The 16,240-nt window shown below is 39.5% G+C and overlaps 1 protein-coding gene across 2 annotated transcripts in view; it reads right to left on the bottom strand.

Moving 5' to 3' along the window:
- CDH11 (cadherin 11) overlaps positions 1–16,240 on the bottom strand; it is an 82,147-nt gene that overhangs the window by 25,417 nt on the left and 40,490 nt on the right. For both annotated transcript variants that reach the window (XM_051805776.1, XM_051805778.1), the window contains exon 2: positions 15,438–15,566. The gene's annotated coding sequence lies outside the window, so the exon portion shown is untranslated. The remainder of the gene's footprint in view (positions 1–15,437; positions 15,567–16,240) is intronic.

Below are 16,240 nucleotides of genomic sequence, written 5' to 3'. Positions count from 1 at the left end.
CATACAGAAATGTTTGCATGGAAATAAAATATGACCCTAAATCCTTGGGAGAACATGCTGTCTGGGCATTTCTAGATACAGGTCTGTGCTGTGTACTTGTAGTTATTACTTAGTCTTGGAAATGCAGAGTTCATAAGTTTCAATTTTAACATAAGAAAAGTCTGTTCTTCTACTCTCAGAGAATAATATCCATTGATATTCCTACTGGAAATACACTATTCATGTAAGAATTCAATTAAGAACCCATCTATCATAAACCTGAAAAATAATATATCCAAGTCCACACAGAAAACATACTCTAAAAAGTCAGTCTGCTCTACACAGCTTCACACTAATGTAAATGACTGCTCAGAGATGACTAACAGAAAAAACTAAAGAGCCAGCAAAGATTATTTTAATGACAAGACCAGTGGCGGAAGTGAAGTCTGGCCAATTTTAAATTCCTTTCATTATACTTATAGCAAAAATAATCCCACACGTTCCTGATGATTTCCTGCATGCTATTAAATGACCATATGCCAAGTTATAATAGACTAAACAATTTTTCTGATTCGTCTAGGCTGTAACTTCGGGATGATACATTAAAATAGCAATTGTTCTCAGGAATACACTTGGCAGAAAGCAGCCAAGACCACAGTGTAGGGGTATAATAATGGATGATTATGTTCTGAAATGTGTTGCACAAGTATCAAGTAAATATAGCAAACTCCCAGTCCAAATGTGATTTTAGCTGCAATTAGAATTAACTGAGAAGATGAATGATTAATTTTACAGTAATTTTATCATCAGACAAGGAAATGAATAGTTTTTTAATGGCAGAATAAATATTGGATCATATTAGTTCTGGAGTTGAGAGTGTCTGAGTTTTGGGCAATCAGGGTCATGAAAATGAGCAGTTCCCATGGAAAGAAGGTAGGAATCATATTACCAGATCAAATAATCAGACGAGTCCCACTGAGCCCTTACTGGCAAATCTTTAGGGTATATCATGAATTTACCTGCTTTGGGAGTTTTTACTAAAAGAAAATTGAGTTATGTGGAAGAGCTTTTTGCACAACCATTCCATCACTTGTGTGCACTGATGAATGTGTGAGCAGTTCAGCCTGGCATGTATCTTCATACTCTTGCACATTGCTGCATTCAAACACCTGATGCCTACCTATTGTCAAGAAATTTTGTGCACATTAATACGAAAATATTTTTGAAGGATATTAGTTCTTGGTGCAGAAAGCTATTCAGCCCTAACCACCCAGTTTCACACATCTTGGTAACCCAACAGTTGGGTTTGATTTGATTATTCTCTGTTTAACAAAACATTGTTCTTTTCCTTGACTCATTTCAAGAAAATTATGCATAAAAAAGTAAACAAATAGCCTGTTCCCTTTGGTTTGTGAAACAAAATAAAACACCAGGGATCAGTACCTTGCGCCTTTAATTTAATTCTCCCGGTTACTTTTTGATTTTAAAATGTTCTGCATTATCAGACCAATCTTTGAATAGTTTTTAGCTTAGACTTCACATGGAAATAAGGCCTCTCCTTTTATTTACATGAAATAATGTTATGCGACATATCAAGTCCTACATATGTAGTTTACATGACACATGTAGCAAAGTCCTGAAAAATGCCAAACTTTGAGATTCTAGGTACTCTAAAGACTCGAATTAGGATTATCTTGTTTTTCCACTGGAACTAGACTAAGTCTGATTTGTCCTGGATAGAGTTACCCCTATGATATGCAGAATTAACAAAGGTGCAACACTGGTGTGTCATCATTTGCAAGGTCTACATTAAATGGAATGAGCTGAACTGGAGGGTGAGACAATATCAGCTTTTTAACTTTCAGGGACCCCAGAAGGAAAGGGCTTTAAACGTGTTTCCAGTCAGGAAATCAGCCTGTTAGGAGATGGATTTTTGCTTCCTCACATGAACCCTTTCCCCCAGGACACGGAGTTTTGTTCATACACCAGCAGAGTTCCCTCTCCAAGTGCCAGGACATGGCCCTTACTCATCACATACAAAATAGGAAATTAAAAGCTGCAGGACTCCACACCCAGCACACTGACTTTAGGACTAACCCCAGAGACTGGCCGTGGATATGTGTCTGCTGGGAATCAAGCAGCAGGAGCACAGGGTGACGGGACAACTGACAGAGTAGCTTTAGATTGGATATGGGGAAGGTTGCCCAGAGAAGCTGTGGTTGCCCCATCCCTGGAAGTGTCCAAGGCCAGGTTGGACAGGGTTTGGAGCAACCTGGGCTAGTGGAAGGTGTCCCTGCCCATGGGATGGGCTTTAAGGTCCCTTCCCACCCAAATCATTCTGTTGTTTTATGATTAAAGGCCAATTTGCAGTAGTCTCATGCAAAATGTTTTGCTTAAATGACAATTTCTGACACAGGAAAAGATTTTCCTGCTGTATATATAACTGGTAAATCTCATTTTTTTCCAATGTGTGATTCTAGAACAGACCACCAGCAACTAACTCCCTGTGGGCCCTTCTCTACCACTGAATCCCTCTTCTTGCTGAAACATATTCCAGGTCTCACTGGAGCCAACAGCAAATAACCCTCATCTGAATGCAAATTGACATGAAGTCTTCTGTGTCATTCACAAAATATAATCAGTCTTATGAGACAAAAGTATTTAGACCAGGAAAAGATATTTTTCACATTTAAAGATACTTGGGAAAAAAATTCTCTTAGTTATTCCTCTGAAGAAGAAGAACCTCACACTCCTCCAGTTCATGTTCTGCTGTTCTGTACAGGAGCATGATGCAATGAAAGGGATTAGAACCTGAAGTTGCAGTTCTGCAGAGTTAACTATATATATAACTTTATACAGAACTTTATATATGGTGTGTAAAAAGCCAGGACTCCAGAGGTATCCTACTACAGAGGGATTCTAGGTCATGGCAAGATTTGTATGTACTAAATACAGAAATAAAATCTTTACAGAACTGCTGATTTCCATCTTTACAAAAGAAGTTGCTTTAAAAATGCTAAGTAAGTTTTGCAGAATCCTATTCTGAGTCTGTAGAATCCTATGAAAGGAAATCTTAATCCTCTGCAATTTTAAATTATGTTTTATAGCACTGTATTGGATTACTGAGATGTTTAAAGCCAATAATCCCCAGCTGCTTCAAAGAACAGTTTTTGAAATGTAGCCATGTTTTCCTGGAGCAGCTTTGGGACTCAGTATTACGAAACCATAGACAAACACAGAAAATGATGGCTCTTTGAAAACAGAAGTCATTGTGCAGGGAAGAGAAAGAAAAATAACCTCCTGAATGGTATGATGTGAAGTGTCTGTGAGTATCCAGCTCTGAATTCATCATGGAAGGAAAGCACTTCCACCAAGCTTTGATTTACTTTGTACCCATTCGAGGAGAGTGAGGTTGCCAGTGGTGTACCTCATGCAAAGCAGGAGGGAGTAGGAAGACAACTTAGTATATTATGAAGTGAATGACACAGAAATAAGCCTGAAAGAGTGATATTAAATGGCTTGGGAAGTGAAAAATGGCTGTAAACAGAGTTTTACATTTATTTGCTGCCCTAGGGAGATCCACTTAAGATAAATGTGACAGAGGCTGACTGGTTTTAAGCATAAACTCTACAGCAAAACAACCGGCATAAGAAAGGTAGTCTTATTAAGCAACATGGTGATTGATAGAGTCATTTCAAGTAATGACTAAGCTCTTGGTAGAGTTTATTTTAAATAGTAATTGTGTTCTTGTGCATCTCAGACAAACTGGAATTCTCCTAATTTCCTGTGTGGTCCAAGGCCAATACAGCTCCAGCCTAGTCCATCCTCGTTTCAGTTCAGTTCAATGGAAGTGGCTATAAATGACCCCCTGAGGAGGAAATAAATGATAACTAAAGTGAACTTAATTCCAGCTACTAATGCTGTACTTATATGCTAAGCCAACCCTGAATATTTTTTTCCCTAAGAACGTATAAGTATGAATGTCTAAATAACACTTGTGCTGTGACTGACGGGCCTTTTGGTTTATGCCAGAAATGAGGCAGAAAGTCAAGATTAAAGAGTGAAAACCCATCAAAAACTAATGACTGCAGGCAGGTCCATTCAGCTACCAAATCAAGCCAGAAAGAACTGCACCAAGCAATCCACTTCTGTGGTGATCTCTAATCTCTTGCTGAAGGGCTGACAGACTCCACACAATCAGAAATCCAAAGTCAGTCTGTGGTACTGCACTCACAGCCTCCTTTCTCAAGGCAGCTTCAGCAGTGCTGCTGAAATGCCAGACTGTTAAAGCATCCTGTGAGGGTTTTCTATGACCAGCATGTTCCTCTATGAAACTTTCTACTTTGGATAAAATTCTCCAAGACTCCTCCATCCCCTGCTGCCCTTCAATTTGGTCTCCCTCAATTAGGAAAGTTCCTGATAAAAGGCTTCCCCTATGGAAGGACATGGAAACCACCCTAGCAGCACCTTAAGTCTAGCAACCATTTTGACTCTCTATTTAGAGTCTCAAATTACATTCTCTGGAACATTTATCTTTATAAAACCTGACAAGTTAGTGAATTACTGTGAGTCCCTTTTACAAATACATTTGCTAAAGAGAGAAAGGTGAGGGCTAAATTACTCATCAAAGAGCCGCCTTCTTTTCTCAGCTTTCTTGGAGCTGCAGAAGGAAGAGCTCAGATCTTTCAGTCGTGCGCATGAAGGTTCTCTTTTTGATAGTTTGCTAAACTATTCTACTTTAGTGCAAATTTCTTCCATAAAGCCACTTTGAGAATTCTGAATGAAAAAGTGAATCAATAATTAATTTTTGCAGAGGCAGAGACTCTAAAGAGACCTATTTTGGCTTGATAGCATGAGATAACAACACCAGGAATATTCTAACACATTCCTGAAACAGCCTCAATAGCACCAATAACAGAGACCATCACTGTTTAGATACCTAAGGGGAGGCTCCACCTGAAAAGACCAAATGTGAGGATTTATATTATTTGCAAACCATTAAATCATAAGATTATCATTCAAACAATAATTGCATAAGTATCTTCTGAGATATCTTGTTGTAATTAGTCACCATAGAATATTTCCATTTAACCTAAAAAACAAATACACAAATGCAAAGAAAACACCACCTCCATTCCCACAACTTTCCCTTTGGCCTTCTGACCTGCTCTGAGCACAAATCAGAGGAATTATCTGTATTTTCAGTGTTTGAAAGCTATAAGGACTAAGATATAATTCCCAACATTATGTTACAAAACTAAAAATGCAGCAAGAGGTGTTAAAGTGATACAATTAGATGCTAAGCATATAAATAGCACAAAGACAGGCTCGTGTCAGCTTGCAATTAAAATTTGTTTTTCATTTAAATGATACATTTTTAAAAAGGGCAAATTATTCAGGACATCTTTCATGGTTAGAACTTGCTTTGAGTTAAAGCTGTTCATCACATATTTCTAGCTGATCACATGAACACTAACACATCCCAGAGACTATAGCTTGGCACTATTTCTGACCTGTAATCACAGGAGATTGCAACAAAACATTTCATTTCTATTCTTCTGACAGAGTCATTAACAAAAACAGTTTAAAGGCAGTGCCTTGCTACAGTTGGAAGGTTGTTTGTTTATCAGGCTATCATCCAGAAGAGGCAAAATTTAAATACCTTGAACCAGTTCTTACATAAAAATTTCAGAAACTGATGTTCCACAGTGAGTTGGTCATGGAAAATTGGCCAAAAATGGGCATTTTAAAATTAGATTAGTGTTATTTGTAGCTGAAGCTATGAATCAACTATAATCAGTTGTATTTTGGAAGAGAATTATGTGTCTGGAGGATATAAATACCTTTTGCCACCATTTCTTTGATGCCAAGGGCAAGTCTTGACCTTAAGAGTGCAATAATCAGGTCTTGTGAGATACATCTGCATCCAACCAGAGTTAACCAACCATAGATCACCAACCAGAGCTCTTCATTTCGGATCCCCAATGCCTTTTTTAGCCAACGGTGCAGTTATAAAAGTACTTGAGTGTGAATGAGCGTATGTCCAGTCAGGTACAGCTTTAACTTCCAAACCAATAACAGTTTTCTCCCTAACGAAGACCAGGGAAGTGTTACTTGAAAATGAGTTTGTGAAAAAGAAAGAGGAAAACAACCCAACATTTGGTAGAATAGCTGCACTGAGAACAGTTACATCTTTTTGATTGAATTACCTTAAAATGAGACAAGTAGAGGGGAAAGAATTTATATTCATAGCAGAAAAATAGATCCAAACCCCCATAATAACCCCCCATATATGTACATACACACACACACACACATATACCTATATAAGACTGAAAGTTCCATTCAAAAGAACAGGATTAGGCATTTTTTTCCCACATTAAATATGCCCTTGCATTCAGCATATTTTTCTACCAAAATGTTCTTTTCAAAATGTTGCCAGGGTGATATCACTATTTCAATCCAACCAATTTCCTTTGAAGTCTCCCATAACAGTAATTAAATAAATTGCTCTTGGAGTAATTATGTTTTTTTCTGGAAAAGGAGCTATTAGGTTAAAGAGAGATGAGAGAGTCTGTCACCAAACATAATCTTTCTAAATACATTGGTACTTGTTACATTTATTGGAAGAAGGATGGAATACTTAGAAACTTTGGACCTTTTTAGTTTTTTAAAAGGAAATGTCAACTTCACAGCTGAAATAAGAAACAAACTGAAATGACTGCTGACAGTCTTGGGAGTGCATAGAGAAGGAAAATGGAGGTTGTGTCAATAAAAAGCTTTTAAAGACCATGTATTACGCCCAAGAGAGCCGGTGTGAGCTAGAAGCCCAAATTACAGCGTTAGAAGCAAGTAGCTGGTGGACAAGATGAAGGTGACTGAAAGCCCAAGACTAATGATCAAGTGCATTGTACAAAATGGAGCTCTCCATAATTACATCATGTTTGCAAGAGCACGAGGCTGTGGAGACTGGGTTACTGGAACTGAGAAGGGTCTGTGTGTGGTAATGCATCAAATCAAATGCCTCCCATCTCTGGTCGTGTATTTTATCACCCCTGACAGAGGGAAACAAGGCTTTCACAGTTCCAAGTAATTTCCAAATCTGTAACTTTATGTTTCATCAGTACTTTCCCTCTTGTTTCCAAACCAGGATAAAATTGTTAGTTGCAGTGTGTTGAGTGTCCTATGAGTTTTGTTCAGGTTTTTTCCCAGATTTTGTTTTAACCTTGCTAAGGATTCCCCTATTATTTGTGGAAATTTGACATATACCTGAGAAGCAACCTGCAGCACCCAATGGTTTAACCTTCAGAACAGGCTGAGCAGACCCTCTGCCCTGTTCTTCGGTGCAGCCTGCTATCTCAGACTTCCCAGGATTCAAGTACTGACATTTGCTGGTTTTGTTCACATCACAAGGAATCTGGAGTTGTTCATTTAAAAGCATTTTCATTCAGCAGGTGTGTATCTTTGTGTATGATGCTGAACACTCCCATCCTCCTTTTCCTCTAAATCTCTTTAGTAAATAAGAAAAGGCTGCATAAGGGTAACCCATACGGATTAGTATCTGAATTTCTTTACGGAACCTTCACAATGTCACATCCAAGGGTAGTGACATAGCTAACCCTCTCTTTTCTCACCACTTTGAAGACTGAAAGACAGGGGTTTCAACTGCAAAACTTGCAGGAGGACAATAAAAAACAGCTTCCTGGAAATCCAGTGGTCAGAGAGAATAAAGCACCAGACGGGCACCAGCTGGAGAAACTGGATCTGGGGATTCATCCAAGAACAGGGAACATCTTTCTGAACAGACAGACATATTTCTTGTTCCAATGTAATGGTTGACAGGGTAAACATTGCTATAAAAAACTTAACATGATCTTTATTTTCTAAAGCTCTTTGTGCAAATTTTGTGAACCCCTTCTGGCTCAAGCTTCAGTAAGTGAGCTTAGAATCAGACCCAAGGAATGGTAAATATATATTATAAGCAGGAAGAATCATTATGAAGGACACACACAGCCACTTATACTGTGTTTGGAAACAGAGCTTTAACTGAACCCAACTATAATACATGACAGAAATGATTATATAAGAATAAGATTACTAAAAAGAATGTTTACTAAATGCCTATTTCATAATGGGGTTTAAATAAATAGTGTAAAAAATAATTTTCCATGTGTTAACATGAACTTGTTAATATTTCAGAGCCTTGTAAGCCCAGGTGTTCCCATTGGCTGTGACATGCCAGGGGCCATGTATGAGGCTGTCAGCACAGGTAGCAGGACCCATTTGGACCTTTACTCATCATCAGGACTTGTTTTGGCCTGCCTGGGCCTTGGTTTTGGTTAACTTATTTGGCTGTAACAGGTTCTCTAAGGACCGGGTGGCTTTTGGTTTAGCTCAAGATGAGTGTGTGCTGTCACACAGTTGGTTTGTGCACATGTTGGAAACGAACAGATAAAAATAACAACCCACTTTTCCTTGTAGAACAAACTATCCATGACCCCCAAATAAAATGCAGCAGAGACAGGCATGGGATAATATGAGGAGATTTGAAAGTCCAGGTACAAGATGACAGTGGAGGCCCCCAGGCTGTAAACTGCTCACCAGGGGTCAGCTGCTGGCCATGGAACAGATACAACCTTGGGAGCTGCACAGAACCAGTCTTGGATAACAGAGGAAGAAAGGGCATTATTCAATGTACAGAAAATACACCTTTCACAGCAAACCAGGAGGTAATGTGGAGCTACAGAGCAAGCAAGGGTATGGAGCATGTTAGGAAACAAAAATCACTCTGGGTGGAGGAAGAAGGATCCATCCCTGTATTGTTCTGGAACTCAAGGACCTGATGGGTCAGGCAGCTGATGGGGAGTATGACACCAGAGAAAGGGAAGGTTGTGGGCATCACTGTTAACTGTACATAACTTGTATAAAAGCTCAACATAGTTGAACTAACAATTCTTTGATTAACTGTTAAGACTTTAGGTTAAAAGTACATTCTTAGCTTTTAACTTCTGTTCCTTCGGTCTAAATGATCTTGACAAGCTGTAGCATAATAAACTGATGGAGGATTCAAGAAATCTGATCTGAAAGCTCAATGTAACACAGGCAAAGCAGTTCAGCTGCACTAAAGATAATATGTCAGCCATGTGTGAGCTCTGGTTAAAGGACACAGATCTTGCTGAAAGGAGAGAACGGCACGTGGGGAGCAGAAGGAACCTGGATAATGACTGGGCCAACAGAGCACCAGCTTCTGCTTAGGAGAGTAGTTTTGACAATTATCAAAAACGCCATTGCCATTCTCTTCTTTGCTGGGAAGTTTCCCCACTTAAACAGTTAATTGATCTTTTTATTTGTTAAATATAAAGCAAATCAAATCTCTACAGACCTACAAGGAGAAAAGCAGCCATTCCATTTCTTGAATACACAGCCATTGTGTTATTCTGTTGATCCTGTGAGCAGCAGAGCAGCAGCAACCAGTGGGTCACTGGATTTCCTGTGAGACAGCACAACATGGTCTTTGTTGAGCTGTCCCTGGAGTGAGTCATTGTGACTCACTGAAAGGCTGTTCCCTGCGCTGGGACTGTTCTCTCCTGGGCCTGGGACCCGGCAGAGAGGGAGAGAGGGCACAAGTGGTACTTTGGACCTGTAAACACAACACAGCAGTGAAGTCTGCAGTCAGTCCCCAGCCTTGGAGTGAACAGCTCATTAGTGAGGGCTCAATGTTTGTGTGAGCACATTCCTTGGAAAAATGCAGAGAAATACCCTCCCTCCAACACGCTGCAGCTCACACATGTCGCCTGCAGTGTGAGCATGAAAACAGCTTGGGAGGTCAAGGAGAGTCTTTTGGTTGGTTGGTTATTTTTCTTTCAGTGCAGCCTCGGTTCACAAAATATAGCTTAGAGCATGAAACCAAGCCAAGAGAGCCAGGAGGCCCCTCTGAGTGGCTAGACTAGAGATTACATAATCTGCTTTCCTATTTTGGAGGGAGAAAAGGGAGAGTTGGAGGCCAGATGTCCAAGTTCTTTTGTAAAAGTAGGTATAAACCTGTAAAAGTACAGGGGATCAGACACCAGAACCAGGAATTTTCAGTATTTTAGGCCGCTGTTTCTGAAAGAAGATTGTGTTCATAAACAGAACCAGAAAATACCCTGCAGGGTCAGTCCTGCATTTGATTCCAAAAGTTATATTGGCTCAGACTTCCCCTTTTCTGGCCTCTCCTGTTATCCCATTGAATTCATTAGAAGGTTGTGGCTACTGGCCAAAAGAAACAGTTAATGCATCCCAGAGCCCATATGCTTTGAAATATCTTCTGAGACAGGAATTTATAGCATTGATATAATAAAACTCAGATTTCAACAGTAAAGTATAAGTCTGTGTGCTTGCCACACATACCAGAATTATACAGGAAATTCGAACCATGAAATCCTGAGGAAATTCAGAAAAATATGCAGCAACATCTAGAAAAAGGCCATTAGGACTTGGTTACACCTTTAAGAACAGCCTTAAGCAAGAGATAAATCACATATGGTGTTACACAGGTAGCAGAAGCAGACCTAAAAGAACTACCATTGAATCACAAATACTTTGGCTTTGGCACACTCAGTATAGCAAACTTAGCTTGATCTAGAACAGTTCCTACCTTAGATAAGAAAAGATAGGATTTAGTCCTGACTCCATCCTCACTTCGCCCCTCCATGCCTCTGCCCTACCCTGAGAAGGTTAGTTTTTGCTTTGATGTAGCTGTTTAGTCATTCTATTCTATTCTATTCTATTCTATTCTATTCTATTCTATTCTATTCTATTCTATTCTATTCTATTCTGTTTAGTCAATGATTATCCAACATGTGCTTTATATCCCAAAGAGTACATATCAATCTTCTGCAGGAATTACAAGTATTGCTTTTATAGACAAGAAACTGCACAGCTTTTCTCCTGTAAAGGGACAGAGGTAGTGACTTCACCCAAAACCTTGAAACAAACCTTCATTTATGAGACAAGGGAACCATTTTTATTCCACTACATGAATTCAGTGGGCTGCCACAGGCCAGTCATAATCTGTTATTGTTTCCCTACAACCTCGGACTATTAATTTTTCTTTTTAATGAACTGTCCAGTCTAGTTTAGCTATGGGAACTGTGATGGAGCTGCAATAGAAATGGTTTATGTCATGCCTTTGTCAAAAGGCTTTCCCCTAGAGCGGTAGAATGTAATTGAAAAGCCATTTTAAAATACAGTAACTGAGCGTTTGCAAATGCAGGTTGTCAGGAATAGAGGGGGGAAAACCATTGCATTATATTAGATTTTAGCAATCACAACTTGTGTGACTTTATTACTGTTTATGCAGACGAGTAGAGTCTATAAATTGCATATGTAGCATGGTTATATCTCCAAGTATTCCTGAAAGATACTGAAGCAATTTACAAGAAGTTTTTCTTCAGCTGTGACTAAGAGTGCACAAATTGGCTTGGTTAAATACCTCAAAAGAATGAAATACACTAAATTTTGATTTATTTAATAGCATACAGAATATGTTCATTCTTGAAACAGTAAACTAACAATTGAGTAGAATTCAAGACGGTTTTTGTTGCATATGAAACTTGAATGGCTGAGTACACAGCAATCAATTTTTGTATGTAATATAAATGTGCAAGACACACTATTTAATTTCTCTTGTGTTTATTTTTTCTAGCCCTGGATGTGTGTATTTTTTTCTTGGAGACCCTATGGTGAATGTGTTAAATTTTCTACTATTACTATCAACATCATCATTATTGAAGCCCAAAGTGAGCAACTATACAGAGGATTTATAGTTTAGGTTGGCAAGTTTTCTTAGTAATTTCTGATCAAAATTGTTTCTGGAAGACTTTGATTTAGCTTTTGGTTCACATTTCTCACCTTTAAAGTAATTATGGGCATTTTGTTAGAAATTAATTTTATCACAACACAGATCTCACAAGTATTTGAGGTTATTTTGACTCACAAGTGATTGGAGTTCTGGTGAGTTTTTTAGTCAATGTATCAACCTTTTAATGCTCCAGAGCAGAGCACACCCAGCCCAAACAGGGCTGGAATTTCCCAGAGAGGATGAGTGTTTGATGACTCTGGTTTCAGCATTTGAGCTGGAACAAACCTTTTGCCACCAAGACCTGAATTTCAGTTCAGGTACAAGTAAATTACTTCCAAAAACAAATTACACATTTCAACAAAGTCAAGACTCTTTCAAGGCAATAGTACTTCATGGAAATAATTTTCTATTAAAAGCAGATAGGAAAATCTAAAATGTCCATGTTAGGAGGTATTGAGACCAGAAGAGACAGGACTGTGAACATATTTCCCACTTGATGTCTTTGAAGTCTTTGTAATTTCTAACAAAATAATCATTCTTCTTTGGTATCTATTTGACCAAGATATCTGTTTTATAATTATTCTAACAATATGTCCAAAGGTGTTTTAGCTCAAGCAAGTCTTGAAGATCACCAAAGAGCAAAAGTAATAAATTCAGACTGCATCTTGTTACACAGACTGTGTGAAATGAGACTGTCTTACTCTTAACAGTTCACTCTCAGACCCTTCTTTAAGAACCACTTCAGGATTCAATTTACTTTGGAGTGTCATCTTACTAAAATCAAAGCTTTTGCCCTCATATATGAGCCTATGTCATTGAGATTACTAAAATCCATCCTAAAAAACATGTAATAAGCTGATCCTGCAGGTACATGAGGTGTCTGCTCTGTGCTGTAGTTCTGCGGGCGGAAATCAACCTTCTTTCCACGTGGCATTTGTGCAGAAACAAAACTATACAGCAATTTCCTTCCAAGATCTGTCCTGTATGCCAGGAATAGCATGGTTTTCCTACCATAGTCTTTCTATTAAAAACAAATAATAAAAAGATGTTAGACAAGAAAGAGGTAAAATATACATCTGACAACACTGATTTTTATGGCCGGTAAGTGAACTTCAGTTTTTCTTCCTATATGGTGAACTCATCACAGCCTTCCAGTACCTGAAGGGGCTACAGGGGAGCTGGAGAGGGACTGTTCATCAGGGATTGCAGTGACAGGACAAAGGGGAACAGCTTCACGCTGACAGAGAGAAATTCAAGGGAGATATATGGAAGGAATTCCTCCCCGGGAGGGTGGGGAGGCCCTGGCACAGGTTGCCCAGAGAAGCTGTGGCTGCCCCATCCCTGGAAGTGTCCAAGGCCAGGTTGGAGGGGGCTTGGAGTCACCTGGGCTAGTGGAGGGTGACCCTGCCCAGAGCAGGGGCTGGAATGAGTTGAGCTTTAAGATCCCTTCCAACCCAAACCATTTCATGTTTCTATAATGCTGTTCTGTTTTGGGTCCTGCAGACCCTTCATTCATAAAGAATGCTTTCAGAATAACATAACTGAAGGGAAATGTATCTGGTGTTGCCTATTACCAGTCTCTCTTGAACTTCTGTATAAAAAATCCAAGCTATACAGGAAGGAAACCTCTAGTCAGGATATTCCCACTTCCTGAGGCTACTGGCCTGTGTTCCAGCTCCCAGAGAGCTCAGCAGGGCCTTGCTGTCTGTCCTGCTGCTCCTTGTCTCAGAACAATAGCTAAACATGAATATTTTACCTTCTCAACTGTTTGATTATCCAGCTACTGTAACAGGAAATTTGCATTCCTGAACAGGCACAGCTGGGAGTAATTTAAGAAAGATCCTTCAAAAGAAGGGAGGAGAATTTAGGAAGCATATGGATGCACAGGTTTACATGATAATCAACAAAAGCAGCTCTTGTTCCTCCTATTTTGCAGGGAGACACTTCACACCCCAAGCAGAGGGAACATCCCACAGTTACTCTGCAGGAAGCTTTCTTTCAGAAATTATTTACTTTAACCCTGATATGTAAAAAAGTCTATGAGAAAAGACACAACAGGTTTGCAGATAAGGCATGAAAAAAACTGGAGTAGGGACCCAGATTGTTGAATTCACTTATCTCATACACTAGTGACAGGGATGGACCTTCATGTTTTCCTTTAAGCTTATCCCTCACAGTCCTTTAATTTGTAAAAATTTAGTTTAGTTGGAAGTGTAGCTCCGAAGTAGAGCAGAAAGAGGCCTGAACTAAACCATGAACTGAGACATAAGAAAACACCAAAAGAGGCAAACTGAAACAAGTGGTGAGAAAATGCATGTAACTGTGCATGGAGCAGAGACCAGAGAACCTGAATGCAGAACTCATTTCAGGTATTTTTGCTGTCTTCCTGATACCCATAAATGAATTTGAAACTTAGTCAGGAAGCCTTCAAACCACACTCTCTTTAGAATTCTTCTGTTGAAAAGCTGTATCCGAACAAGAGCTGAGCACTGTTTGCAAAACGTGGCCTTTGTGTTCAGACAGGCTCAGAATCTTCCAAGCTGAGCTCTTCCCCAGGAGCCCAGGGGCTGCATGAACCTGGCTGCTGTCGGTGTCACTGTCACGTTCAGCCTCATTGCTGCCCTTTAACGAGTCAGAGGGCACTGCAAACACAAACCTATAGAGCTGCTCACAGGGTGTTTAAGTGCACGGCCCGCTCGGCTCATGGAAACAAGATTATTGTCATTCAAGGGCATGTCCACAGAAATGCAGTGTCTGTCAAGCAGGACTTGAGTGCATTGAATGCAAAACCTGAGTCAGCTACAGAGCTACAGCTTTTAACAACCTGGCTTTGCACTTCTTATCCTCGACAATTCAGATGGGATCATGCCTTTGATTCCATAAAAATGGTACTGTTTCTGTATTTACTATCTATTTCACTTAATCTGTTTCTGTGTTAATTTAAAAAAAGAAAACCATGGGCATTTCTGTAAGTGGGCAATTCTCACCTCTGTGGAATCACAGTAATAGCACAACTGAAAGTCACAGAGGATCTGAAAAATTAAAGGTATCAGAGCAGCAGATACAACTATTGTTAAGTCTAGAGTTTCTTGTACTGCTCTATTTCCACACTTTCCACCTTCTCTGAAGCTTTCACCCACTACATTCTTTTCCTAACCCAAGTCTAAGCAGTTAGATTCAGCTCAGTGGTATTGCATAAAATATCAGAGAAATAAACCAAATATGGAATTAATCTCGCTAGAATAAGAAAAGTATGAATCTTTTTGACTGATAAATTCTAGCTGTAAACCTAAATATTAGAAAAATTCTGACATTTCTGTTCTTCAGTGCTTTAAACAAGAAATTAAACCAACATGATCCCAAAAACGCACTTTCTCAAACTGTGCCTTCCAGGCACAGCATGGTCAGTGTCCTGCAGCATCAGCTCTCCTGAGTGACACAGAAAGCACTGGAGAAACCCTCTGAGGCACGAGAAACCTGCCTGGCAGCACACCCTGAGCGAGGTTCAGCGTTCCCTCCCCTGTACAAATAGTGCAGCCAGCACAGGAATGAGACAGCCATGGATATCTGACCTCCCTCAAAGATGGAGCACTTAAAAGATGGATGCAGGACTTACCTTCACCCACTGGAAACTTGTTGCCAGTTGACGTAGCATATTCCACACATTTGAAATCCACCCAATGAGACTGGGAGCCACTGCAGGTGTCAGGTCTCTGCTGCCACGGACCCACTACTTCAACGCTGGCTGCAGACAAGGAGAAAGTCCATCAGAAATCCAATGCAGTGGTGGTACCATAATAAAACGAAACTAAAGTCTACCCTATAAACTATCATAGCAGCCTAAAAAGAGCCTAAAGACAAGCAACTAAACGCTTCTTATAATTTCAAGGAGAAAATTAGTAAATAGTCTTCACCTTAGAGTCACAGAACGGTTTGGGTTGAAAGGGACCCTAAAGCAAATCCTGCCCTGCCATGGTCAAGAACACCTTCTACTACAGGTTGCTCCAAGCCCTGTCCAATCTGGCCTTGAACATTTAACAAACTATTGCCAGAATGTTCCCATAACTAAAATGCTTGAGGTCATATCAAAATTCTTTCACATCTTTTTTGTTATCTCCTGAAAAAAATCCCAAAAAACTGAGTTCTAGGGGAAAAGTCTGTTCTGGGAACATTATCCAACACAAGACACACTGTAGTGAAGAAAAGTAACAGGTGCAGATGCCATCAACCAACAAAATGTGCTTTGAACATTTCTAAGTGCTCTGAAGGCATATTAGAAAATTAGTGGTTTTACCATTATGATGGAGAAGGGAGTCAATTATTGTAGGAAGTAGAACTGTACTACAGTAGGAAAAAAATATCTAGGCTAAAGCATTTTAAGCAAGGAAACAAGCAAGAGATGGCTCTGCCTGTAAGAAG

The sequence above is a fragment of the Manacus candei genome, unplaced genomic scaffold (genome assembly GCF_025592945.1).
Source record: "Manacus candei isolate 608988 ecotype Guabito, Panama unplaced genomic scaffold, ASM2559294v1 h1tg000065l, whole genome shotgun sequence".
Lineage (NCBI taxonomy): Eukaryota > Metazoa > Chordata > Aves > Passeriformes > Pipridae > Manacus > Manacus candei.
The sequence above is the reverse complement of the archived record's forward strand: the minus strand, read 5'-3'. Positions and strand labels throughout refer to the sequence as shown.